At 46.2% G+C, this 11,570-nt stretch overlaps 1 long non-coding RNA gene across 1 annotated transcript; it reads left to right on the top strand.

Annotated features, from left to right (window-relative positions):
- Positions 1-9,796: 9,796 nt before the first annotated feature.
- Positions 9,797-11,408, top strand: LOC309705032. The gene is made up of 2 exons (XR_014276442.1): positions 9,797-10,219; positions 10,343-11,408. It is a non-coding gene; the product is annotated as an uncharacterized lncRNA (long non-coding RNA).
- Positions 11,409-11,570: the final 162 nt, after the last annotated feature.

The following is an 11,570-nucleotide window of genomic DNA, read 5'->3' as shown; positions in this document are numbered from 1 at the left end:
ATGTACAGAACGCCCTCCAGACCTGCGACGTAAATTGCGGTCCTCTGTCAGAGACGATCTCCGTGGGTATCCCGTGCAGCCTAAACACATGGTCGACTAGCAGATTAGCGGTTTCAGTGGATGTGGGGAGTTTATCGAGAGCGACGAAGTGAGCTGCTTTGGAAAACCTGTCGACCACAGTGAGGATTGTGGTCTTGCCAGAAGAAACAGGTAGACCAGTAACAAAATCCAAAGAAATATGCGACCAGGGACGCCGTGGAATAGAGAGAGGCTGCAGCAACCCAGCCGGGCGTTGCGTGTTAGATTTGCCCCTAGCGCAAACGCAGCAGGCGGCCACATACTCTTTGACATCTTTATCAATAGACCCCCACCAGAAATACCTTTTCATGAGTGCACTCGTCCGCACGCCCCCTGGATGGCAGGAAAATCTCCCCTTGTGGACCCAGTCGATCACTTTGGAGCGGGCTGCTTTTGGGACAAAGCGGCGGTCTGGAGGCCCTGTGCCGGGGTCCGGCTCGGTCTCCAGTGCCCGGCGGATGTCCTCCTCCACCTCCCACGTGAGGGAACCAACCTTGACGCTTGCAGGGAGGATGGCGGGTGTGTCGGGCGACTCCCCCGCGGCATCAAATTGTCGGGAGGGGCGTCCGGTTTCACGTTGCGGGACCCTGGGCGGTAAGAGATGGAGAAGTTAAATCTACTGAAAAACATGGACCAGCAAGCCTGACGTGAGTTCAGTCTTTTGGCTGTACGAATGTACGTCAAGTTTTTGTGATCTGTCCACAGTATGAACGGGTGCTCCGCTCCCTCGAGATAGTGCCGCCACTCTTCTAAGGCCAGCTTCACAGCCAACAGTTCCCTATCCCCCACGTCGTAATTCCTCTCAGCGGGCGATAAACAACGGGAGAAAAAAGCGCATGGGTGGAGTTTGGACGTCGTGCCAGAGCGCTGAGACAACACCACCCCCACCCCGACGTCAGATGCATCCACCTCAAGTATAAACGGCCTCCCGGGATCGGGGTGAATCAAAACCGGCGCCGAGGTAAACAGTGCCTTTAACTTGGAAAACGCCGCTCCGGCCTCCTGGCTCCAAATGAAAGGGAGCTTCGGAGACGTCAGCCGGGTCAGCGGTGCTGCTACTTGGCTATAGTTCCTGACGAAGCGCCGGTAAAAGTATGCGAAGCCCAAGAAGTGCTGCAGAAGTCTCCGGGACGTTGGAATGGGCCATTGCACGACTGCCGTTATTTTCGCCGGGTCTGTCTTCACCTGCCCCCCTGCGAGGACGTAGCCCAGGAACGAGATGGAAGGAGAGTGGAATTTGCATTTCTCCGCCTTAACGTACAGTTTATTCTCCAGCAACCGTTGCAACACAGCTCTGACGTGCATACGGTGCTCCTCCAGGTCTTTGGAAAAAATCAGGATGTCGTCGAGATAAACGAAGACGAAGCGGTCTAGGAAATCTCGCAGGACATCATTCACCAGATTTTGAAAAACCGCCGGGGCGTTTGTGAGACCGAAGGGCATCACTAGATATTCAAAGTGCCCCAAGTGAGTGTTAAAAGCGGTTTTCCACTCGTCGCCCTCCCTGATTCTGACGAGGTGATATGCGTTTCTGAGGTCTAACTTAGTGAAAATGGTGGCACCGTGAAGCGGCTCAAAAGCGGAACTGATTAGCGGCAATGTTTTTTATTGTTATGTCATTAAGCCTCCTGAAATCAATACAGGGACGAAGCGAGCCGTCCTTCTTACCGACAAAGAAGAATCCGGCCCCTACAGCGAGGAGGAGGGTCTGATGATGCCAGCTGCCAGGGAATCCTTTATGTACTTCTCCATGGCTGTCTTCTCGGGACGTGTCAGATTGTAAAGGCGGCTTGTGGGTAGGGTGGAGCCCGGTAACAATGTAATGGCACAGTCATATGGTCTGTGCGGGGGCAGCGCTTGAGCTTTGTCTTTGTTAAAGACCTCCCTTAAATTGTGGTACACCAACGGTACGACAGAAAGGTCTATGTTGGCACTTTCGTCATGTGCGGGCTCGACAATGGCAGACGGCGGATCTGAAACGAGACAATTGGCATGGCAAAATGGGCTCCAACTTTTAACTTTCTGCCCTGCCCAGTCCAGATGCGGGTTATGTAGTTTTAGCCAGGTGAAACCAAGGACAATGGGGATGCTGGAGGAGTGGAACGTCAGGAAGGGGAGCCTCTCCCTATGGTTTCCTGAGGCGACAATAGTAACGGGAGCAGTGCGGTGAGTGATGTGAGAGAAAACTTGGTCATCCAGCGCTTTAACTGGGAGGCTAGACTCCAACTCGAACAGGGGAATATTCAGCTGCTTGGCTAATTTCATATCAATGAGGCTCTGCTCAGCGCCTGAATCGATTAACGCCCGGGACGTGTGGGTCGCGGAACCGAGCAAGAGCGTAACCGGCAACAAAAAACGGGGCTTAGAATCACTATAGGTACCGCCCACCCGTATCCCCGGACCTACCGGCGGGCGTCCCCTTTTCCCTTCTCTGGACAGGTGGAAATGAAATGCTCCGCGGAACCAGAATAAAAACACGAGCGAGCGCGACGACGCCTCTCCCTCTCTTGCGGAGACAACCGGGATCTCCCGAGCTGCATGGGTTCGAGTTCCGGGTCAGTCCTCTCCCCAGCGACTGGGGCCGACGGCAGAACTAGAAGCGGTGACGGGGGAATGTAAACCGGTGACGCACGCCGCACTGGCCGACAGGTACTGGAGTTCCTCTCCCGCTCTCGCTCCCGCAGTCTGTTGTCGAGGCGAAGCGTGAGCGTGGCTAACTCCTCGAAGGTAACCGGTTCGTCTCGGGACGCTAGCTGGTCCTTCATGTCCTCGTTTAGCAACTGCGAGTAGACTCCCTGAAGGGCCTTATCGGGCCAGCCGACTGCCGCTGCGGCGGTGCGGAAGTTGATCAAGTAATCCGCGATGCTACGGCGGCCCTGACGGAGATTTAACAGCCGGCGAACCGCACTGCCCACCGAGATGGGGTGGGCAAAAGTCCTTTTGAACTCGCCGAGAAAAGCATCATAGCTACAGGACGGCAACGGGTGTACGCTCAGGTATGCCTCGGCCCAATTCAGGGCTCGGTCGCGCAGTTTCCCTATTATATAGGAAACTTGAACTGTGTCTGAAATGAAAGAGCGGGGCGAACGCCCGAACGCCAGCTCGCACTGTAAGAGAAAACCGCTACAGGCCCCCGGGTCACCCGCATACGGCTCCGGCTCCGGGGAAGCCGCGTCGCGAAACAGGTGACCCCGCTGGGGCTCGGGATCCGCCACGGGCTGTGGTAAAGGCGCCGTCGGGGCGGGCTGAGCTGAGCTACCGGCGGCGGGTTCTAACTCCGCTGAGGGTTGAAGGGACTGAATGTCAGATTGCATCTTAGCCTGCTCGTCTGTGAGCGTGTGTACTTGGGCTAGTAGGTACAGCGTCTGTTCGTGACTACCGATGATAGCCCCCTGCTTACTTATCGCTACACGGGCTGGGTCTGCTGTGTCCATAAAACTGGCCTGAGTATACTGTCACGGCCCAGCGGCACGAGGGAACAGAGATGGACACAGGTGCAGAAACCAACCCGGAAGCGAGACGATAAGGGAACAAAGGATTTATTTCCGCCCACAGGCAAACACAAGCAAAAAAGCAAAACGACGCCACCGCACTAGTGGCGCGTAGGATAATCTAAGATAACGGAGGGTGACCTAGACACCTCTAGGAGACGGCTGAACAGCAGAGGCAGCGGGGAGGTGGAAACAGGACTAGGTAGGGGCCGGGGCACTGGCATAAGAGGAGATCACGGTCAGTGGGATCCAGCAGACAATCAACGATCCTCCACAGTTGAATTGAGTTGCCTTACTTGGTTTCAGGTGGAGGGGACAGGTGGGGCGGAAGGCCCGGAAGCGGTCGAGACGTGGGGAGGCAGGCAAGTGAGTGGTGGGCCGGCAGGCCACGTCGTATCAGCAGCAAGCGGCCCAGGTCCAGGAAGGCGGGAGTGAGGGAGACAAGACCTCCACTCCAGGTGCTACCTCTGAGGACAAGAAGAACAAGTAAGTCATCACACGGATTCTGGACAGAGTTATGATGCTCCACTTGACTAACATGGGGATAGCAGATACTCAGGCGATGAATGGTTGAGAGCGCAGGTCTGATATACTGCCGGAATAATTGCTCACAGGTGGTCAGCCAGGGAGGAGCAACCGAACTCCGCCTAAAGGAGGAGGAGCCGCTGTTGGAGACCTGCAGGGAACCCACCCAGACCATGACAGTTTTTTGTTTTTGGTCGGTTTTGGTTTTCCTATGTTGGGCTGTCTGGGGCCAGCCCTTGACGGGGGGGGGGGGGGGGGGTACTGTCATGATCCTGGGTCCTTTTGACCCAGCGTTTTGTGTTTTCTGTTCTTCCTCTGTTTAGTGTTTACTCTGTTCTGCCCGTGTGTTCCTGTATCTAGTCCGCGTTTCTTAGTTTGTGTCCTTTCATGCGTAGTTCCTGTTTTATTGTGAAGGTCTGCGTCTTATGTGAGTGTTTTCAGTTTGCCTCCCTAGTCTCGTCACGTTAATCACTCCCAGCCGTGTTCCCCACCTGTGTGTAATCTCCCTGTGTTCTCTGAGTGTATTTAAGTTGTGTCTTCTGTCATAGTAGTTGCTGGTTCGTCTGTGTTGTTTCCCCTCGGTCTCCCTGCATCTCTCCATGTGTATTTCCCCGGACCTCCCTGCATCTTCGTTTCTGGTTTGTTTTGTTAGTTTTACCCAGTTTAGGTTCCAGTTTCATGTTCCCAGTGCCTTTGTTGTTTGTTTTTCCCTTCGTTAATAAATACTCACCTGCACCAGAACTGCCGCGTCCTGGTCCTAAATATTCCACACGGCTTGCCCCGGCAAACCGTGACAGGCTGGACTTCCAAGGCTTTGATTATGTCACCCTTCACTTTAGTGACAAGGTGAGGTATCAGCTTCTCTGTCAAGGTGGTCCTAGACACAGGAGTGTATTTGCTATCCAAGACATTCAGGAAGTGTCTAAAATGTGGATTCTCAACGATAGACAGGGGGAGAGAGCATCCAACTATAAGGTCCTGGAGGATGGACTGGGTGATGGCCTGTTGCCTGGGTGAATTTGGGGAAAATAAGTGGATGCTTGGAGCAAACAATGATAATTGAGGCTGTGTAGGATTGACCGCTATCACTGATGTTGCAGATCCTGCTTTGTACTCCAAGTACCTACAAAACAGGGAAATAGGAACCTGTAAAACATCTGTTTCTATTCAACCACAAAAACTACTGTATCTTACAAGTACAGTAATTTTAAACCTATCAATGAGGGCTGTTAGCCGAGCAGTGTTATAGGGACACTCTTGAAACGCCTGTCCTTACTTACGAGTCAGCAACCACATAAATATGCCCATTAAAGTCGACAACAAACCACACCATACCAGCCCTTAAAGTGCTCACTGAAATGGTTTCGATATATTTCTGCTCAATGAATTCACCAAAATACCTAAAGTTAGTGAAAACTGTTTAAGTAGCTGATAGCCACTGCTAGCGCTAGCTACCTGTACATAGCATGTAACGTAACGTTAGTTACAATCTTCACAAGTTAAGTCTGCAGGGACGGTTGCTAAAAAACTGTCCCTACATAATTTATAACGCTTGAAGAACACATTATAAATAACAATATTACATAAACATGACCTGGTCATGTGAGGTTGGAAAGGTAGTTAGAAGAGTTTGAAGATGGCTAGATGGCTGCTGGCTAGCTTACCTTTGAGGGTGTTTGCGCTCCAGGTGCCTGGTGAAGGTTGAGGTAGTCCCGGCTGTCTCGGTCAAGGGGACTTTGCAAAACCTGCACTTTGCCGAATGCTTCTTTTTTGCATTTACCGAAAACTCTTTGTGTTCTATGAACGCAAACTTTATGACAGACGAAGTCGCTGACATTTCTGTAACTTACTGACCGGGCATACTGCTCAATCTAATGGGTTGCATTTAGTTGTGTTTGAAGGGCGCGGAAGGCGAAATAATAAAATACCACAATGTGGAGGGATTTGAGCGTGGCTGAGCCACTGTGTGTCGCTGTGTGAGAGCTGAGCAGCGAAAGGAAATTAAGTGACTCAATGGGAGTCGACTATTCTGATTCACTACAAAGCGCTCTCTAAGCACGGCTCTTAGAGTGTAGAATAATAAAGGGGATGTTTTTCTTTTCTTGATTCATTATTTTAATATGACATTATTAGTTTATTAGAATCATATAATCAGCTTTGCATTAAACATTTATTGAAGTTTTTGACCTTACGTTACCCTTTGGATTACAGTGATTGTTATAACGTTAGATTAATCTTTTGCTTACAGGTACCAGAATAAAGTGATTTTTCATTGCAGGTGTAACCATGATCATCTCACACACATTGCAATTTGTTGCTCATTATAGAGTTGTGTTCAAAGCCGATAAAGGGTTAAGAGCTACAGTCAGCGTTATGTCTGAACTGATCTATGGCGGGGAAAGGTTTTGAGCATGGAAGGCCGCACACGCTTACATAACACTGATATGAGGTTATTTTTTGTGATCTTGTGTTCAGTTATATATTTCTTGTTTTGGTTTAAGTAGAGGTAGTTCACCTAAACAATAATCATTTAAGCAGTAGTCATTTAAACAATATTCATTTAATATTACACATTTGTGCCAGAGCAGCATATTGTGATCATTTTAATCAAACTGGAAATCCTTGTAGCTGCAATGTTGTGTCTCAGCGGGGTGGGAGGCTGTGCCTGGCCTCGGGAAGGAGACAATGTTATTTTTCTGTGTTAAACAAAATTGTCAACATTGATTGTATTCCACCTGTCATTACGCATGAAGGGGCGTTCTAATACCCTGATTTCATAAAACTATTGAGATGTGTTTTTTGAGGTGAGATCTGATGCTGTCTGCATACAGTGTCCATCTCCCACGCGTGTGATCGTTAAAATCATTGTTTGACTGAACCCGACCGGACCAGTGTTGTTCTTTTGGTTTTTCATCTTGTCTCCATCCCCAATATTTTGAACTCGTAACAAGAGCTAAAGCTTTAGCGCATGATACATTATCGAACGTTACGTTGTGTGTCATGGATACTGTTGACTCCAAATCTCCCGACCACTATGTTGATCTGAGACAGCAAGACCGAGACAGCGAGACCAAGACAAGACCGAGACCAAAGTCCATCGAGACCAAGACAAGACCAAGACAAAAGTACGTCGAGACCAAGACAAGACCAAGACAAAAGTCCGTTGAGACTAAGACGAGACCAAGACCACGTAAAAGTGGTCTCGAGACCAAGACCGGTCTCGAGACATCCAACTCTAGTCCCAAGAGGGAGAAAGTACAAGGTCAGGGAGAACCAGATAAGGAAACAGATAGGGAACAGTGACAGGCAAAACAAACTGTTAACTTGCTTGAGAGAGTTGATCACCAAAAAGTGATAGACAGATTTGCGAACCTCAAGGTGAGGCGACGTAGGTTAAAATAAAATAAAAAATCTGCAGAGCCATAGTAGTATCTGCAGTAAAGATTTTTTCATACATTGTACCATAGGCAAAGTTGCCTCCAGTTTTTATAATTTTTCTCTCAATATTTTGTACATTTGTACATTTCAAGGACTCTGTTTTTGGAGTGTATTTTTATGTATCTGTATTGTATTATACATACATATTAAAAGTGAATCTCTGTCCAAAAAATGCACTCAGTTTACTTTTTACTCACTATGAGCATCATTCATTATTCTCCTGCAGTAATTAAGGTTAGGATATTTTTTTTATTCCAATCCATTCTTCTTTTGCAGCATTTAAATAACCTTTATTTGATTTGATGGTTTTGTTACAGACTGTTACAGTGTTTTTCTTTTCTTTCACAAATGTGGGATTAAATTGTGTTAAAATGTACAAAACAGTGATGTCATGTTTTGTGACGAGGACCCAGGCACAGAGAGACTTGATGATTTTAAGAATCTTATGATTTAATAAAGAAATTTGCAGACCTGCACAGAGATGCTAAAATTATGATGACTGATAATGGAGACGAGGACAACAGACGACGAGGACAGGGAGGAACAGGTTTAAATGCACCAAGGAGACAGTCAGAGGGAACTCGGGACAACTGGAGACATTTAAGGATGCAGGGACTGACAGAGACGGGGAAGAAGTCTCATCGTGACGAGTAAAGTTGATCTTGCCTGGCTGAGCAGCTCTCTGGGTGCTCAGCACCTCAAACCTCTGATTAGGGATGGGTACCGGTATCCGGTGCCATGATGGCACCGGTTCTGACATAAACGGTAGTAACCAGACCGAAAAGCAGCGCACATTTCGGTGCTTTATTTCGGTGCTTTTTTTTCCTGAGATGTGATACACTTTGAATTCTAGCCAATCATTTTACGTTTCTGAGGATAGTAGGCGGGTCCAGGTACGTACGTTCTTTTAGAGCAGAGCTACAGATTAAAAATGTCCAAGGCGAAGCGGTCAAAGGTCTGGCTGTACTTCACAGCAAAATATGCAGCAGCCTGCAACAAGTGCTTTAAGCTGATACTGTGATACTGTGCAAAGGAGGTAACACCTCAAATCCGATGAAACACCTGGCGACGCATAGCGCTTTTTTTTAAAAGCCGAAAAATGCGCCGTATTTGATAGCTTGCTGCGAGACCTCACACCGAGCACATCTACTGCGGGTGTGGTGCCTGTTATCGGACCCGGAGTTAGCAACATCCCCCAAAAACCTGAAGAGGAGAGTCCTGGTCCCTAGCCCTGCCAGTGTAGCAGAAAGGATGACGGATGATGATGGCAGCAGCAGCCGTTCTTCTCTGCATGAGTAGCTTAATGTTGTTCGTGTATAATTTACGTTGAGTAGGCTAACCATGTTATTACATTAATGCATGTAAGGTGAACTAGCAAACACCTTCGTAGTTACATGCGGCTGTCTTCTTGTTTGATGGCAGATACTCCCGTCACCCTGGCCAAAAAGGCTAAAATGACCAAAGAAAAAGTGGAAAACAGCTAAACATGAGAGGTTCTTGGACAGAGTTTGTGTTTTTTCCATTGTTTAAGCACTGCTTCCAGCCAAGAGTGATACCATATATGCCCTATAGCTGCAGAAAAGGCTAACATTGTTATCTTTTTACAAAAAAAAAACAGCTGAACATGAGAGGTTTTTGGACCAATTTTGTGTTCTCCATTCTTTAAGCACCGGTTTGAGCACCGTTTAAGCACCGGCACCGTCTCAAAAGTACCGGTTTGGCACCGGTATCGGATAAAACCTAAACGATACCCATCCCTACCTCTGATCCTTGAATCTCCCCTGGAACTTGATGTAAAAACAAGAAGCTGTATTTGCTTTGGAGTACAAAAAGTTGCTCCTTTTAATGAAATGCTAAGAAAAACATTAGAAATATGCTGTCTTTGAATTATCTTTAAGCTACGACTGAATTCTTCTGAAGACAAGTTAGACACAACATATAAAAGCCCTTAAACAGGAAAACTGCTAGAAGACAAATTACTTCATTCATGCAATCTAACATTCGATCATTTGGTAGTTAGTGCTGACCTATATGTGTAACCTTCCCGTCCATGTGTATGCTTCATTTTGTTTCCACTGGATTCCTGAACTTATTCCTCGGTGATGACATGAATTGAAACGGTGACGTCTGCAGTAAAGTGTGAGTCCAATTAAAGCTTAATAAATAATTTGGTCACATAGACACGCTTGCTCTGTCTCTGACACACTCACTGTAACAGGGCAGCCCTTAGCAGCTGGAAACACAGTGAGACAGACCAAGGCAAGTGTAGTGGAACAAAGTATTTATTTGCTATATGGCTCTCCTTAAAACAATTAACTTGTCGAGCTTCTTCACAGCACAAAAAATCCCCTAATGACAACTGGCAGCCTTAAATATGTTCAGCTGTCACAGACTTAACCATTATTCCACTCTCAGGTAAATTCTTAAATCCCAACCTTCCACCACAGTATACAATATATCAATAAGAATAAATAAATACATAAATACATCTTCACATTTACATATTAATAAATATTTCACACTTTAATGTTACACAAAACCCAATATTATAAAAACCCAGAAACCCAAGCACAAAAAGATTCACCACACTCTCTTTACCCATGGTCTCTCCCGGAACCTTTAAATGGTGTCTGGACCCCCGGGGAAACATTTGCCCAAACACCTTGAAGAGGACACAGGCAAGAAAGGTGAGTAATCATTAACTTACACTTATTTGCACCACTTTTATCCCTAGATTTCATACACACATTTGCATTAGTTTTCCTTATTGGTAAACCTTAATCACAATCACCATTCTTCTCTCCTGACAGACAACCACCACATTCCTTGATGAGGAGCAGCTGTGCAGGATCTGAAACAAGGCCACCAACTGATTTTAAAATTCCCAATAAATAGTCAATAAATATTTAAACTTCTTGTGTGCAAATCCATGCTTAAAGTGCAATGCTCATAAAGTGCTTGATAAGGTGCTTTTAATAAAGTGAAAGGTGTGCTCTAAAGTGCTATACAGACAATACAATATAAATAAATGCAGTAAGGGAGTCCTCTTCCTTACACTCACACAAAAACACTTATAGCTACTGTGCCAGCTCTTCTACTGATTAAAGAGTCGCATTGCCTTTTAGATTTTTGTTTCTTTTTTGTTTTGTATATATCCCTTAGGTTGCTTCAGCAGTTGGTTCTAATAATTTAAAGCCAGCTTGTTATTATTGTGCCTTTGTTTAAAGAGAGGGAGCGACACACTGAGAGCAGGTCTGCAGTAGGGTTGCCAACTCCCTGAAAAATAAATAAGGGACACCTCGTGGCCGGGGCCGGGCAACCCAGTTGTCTTCACCCTTCCCAGTGTGGTGAATTTTCTAGCTCTTTTTTTGTGTGAAATTATTTTTTTAACCATTTGACTTGAAGTTGATTTAAGTAGATGCATATTCTATTCTTTGTGATATGAACACATGTGAAACAAATGATCATTTAGCCATTTATTTTTAGCTCAAAATGACAACATTAACACAGTAAAACAGGTCTCTTTCTTAAACAGAAGCCTGTCATGCTTAACTTTTGAGAATATAAGTAAATCTTTCTTTAAAAGAACTCTGTCCTGCTTAACTTAAAATAATAGAAAACAATAGAAAGAAAAATATTCTTGTAACAGTGCACATTTAGTGCATTTAGTACAATTGGCTTCAGTTGAGGTATTATTTCAGCTTTTCTAATGCTAATCAGCTGCTCCTGTTTGTAAACCCGCTTGTTCCCATGATTACGCATCATAACTCATCATCATTATTCATCTATGTATTACTTTTATGTATTAGTCATCAATTTGTTGTAATCATCTATCCTTGCAGTTGTTTATTACACAAAATAAATTATATTATCACACTTCTGGCCACATAGCGCTGATATTCACTGCACATGCCCATATTAACTTTTTCCAGCCAGGTGTTTTCCTTTTCCCATTCTTCCCTTTCTCTGAGGGGAACAAACATTGCTGCTCTAATGCTGGGCTCACACTGTGCGATTTTTGGCCCATTTTGAGCCGAT

The sequence above is a fragment of the Aulonocara stuartgranti genome (genome assembly GCF_965226115.1).
Source record: "Aulonocara stuartgranti genome assembly, chromosome: 4".
Classification (NCBI taxonomy): domain Eukaryota; kingdom Metazoa; phylum Chordata; class Actinopteri; order Cichliformes; family Cichlidae; genus Aulonocara; species Aulonocara stuartgranti.
This window is presented reverse-complemented; position numbering and strand designations above follow the sequence as displayed.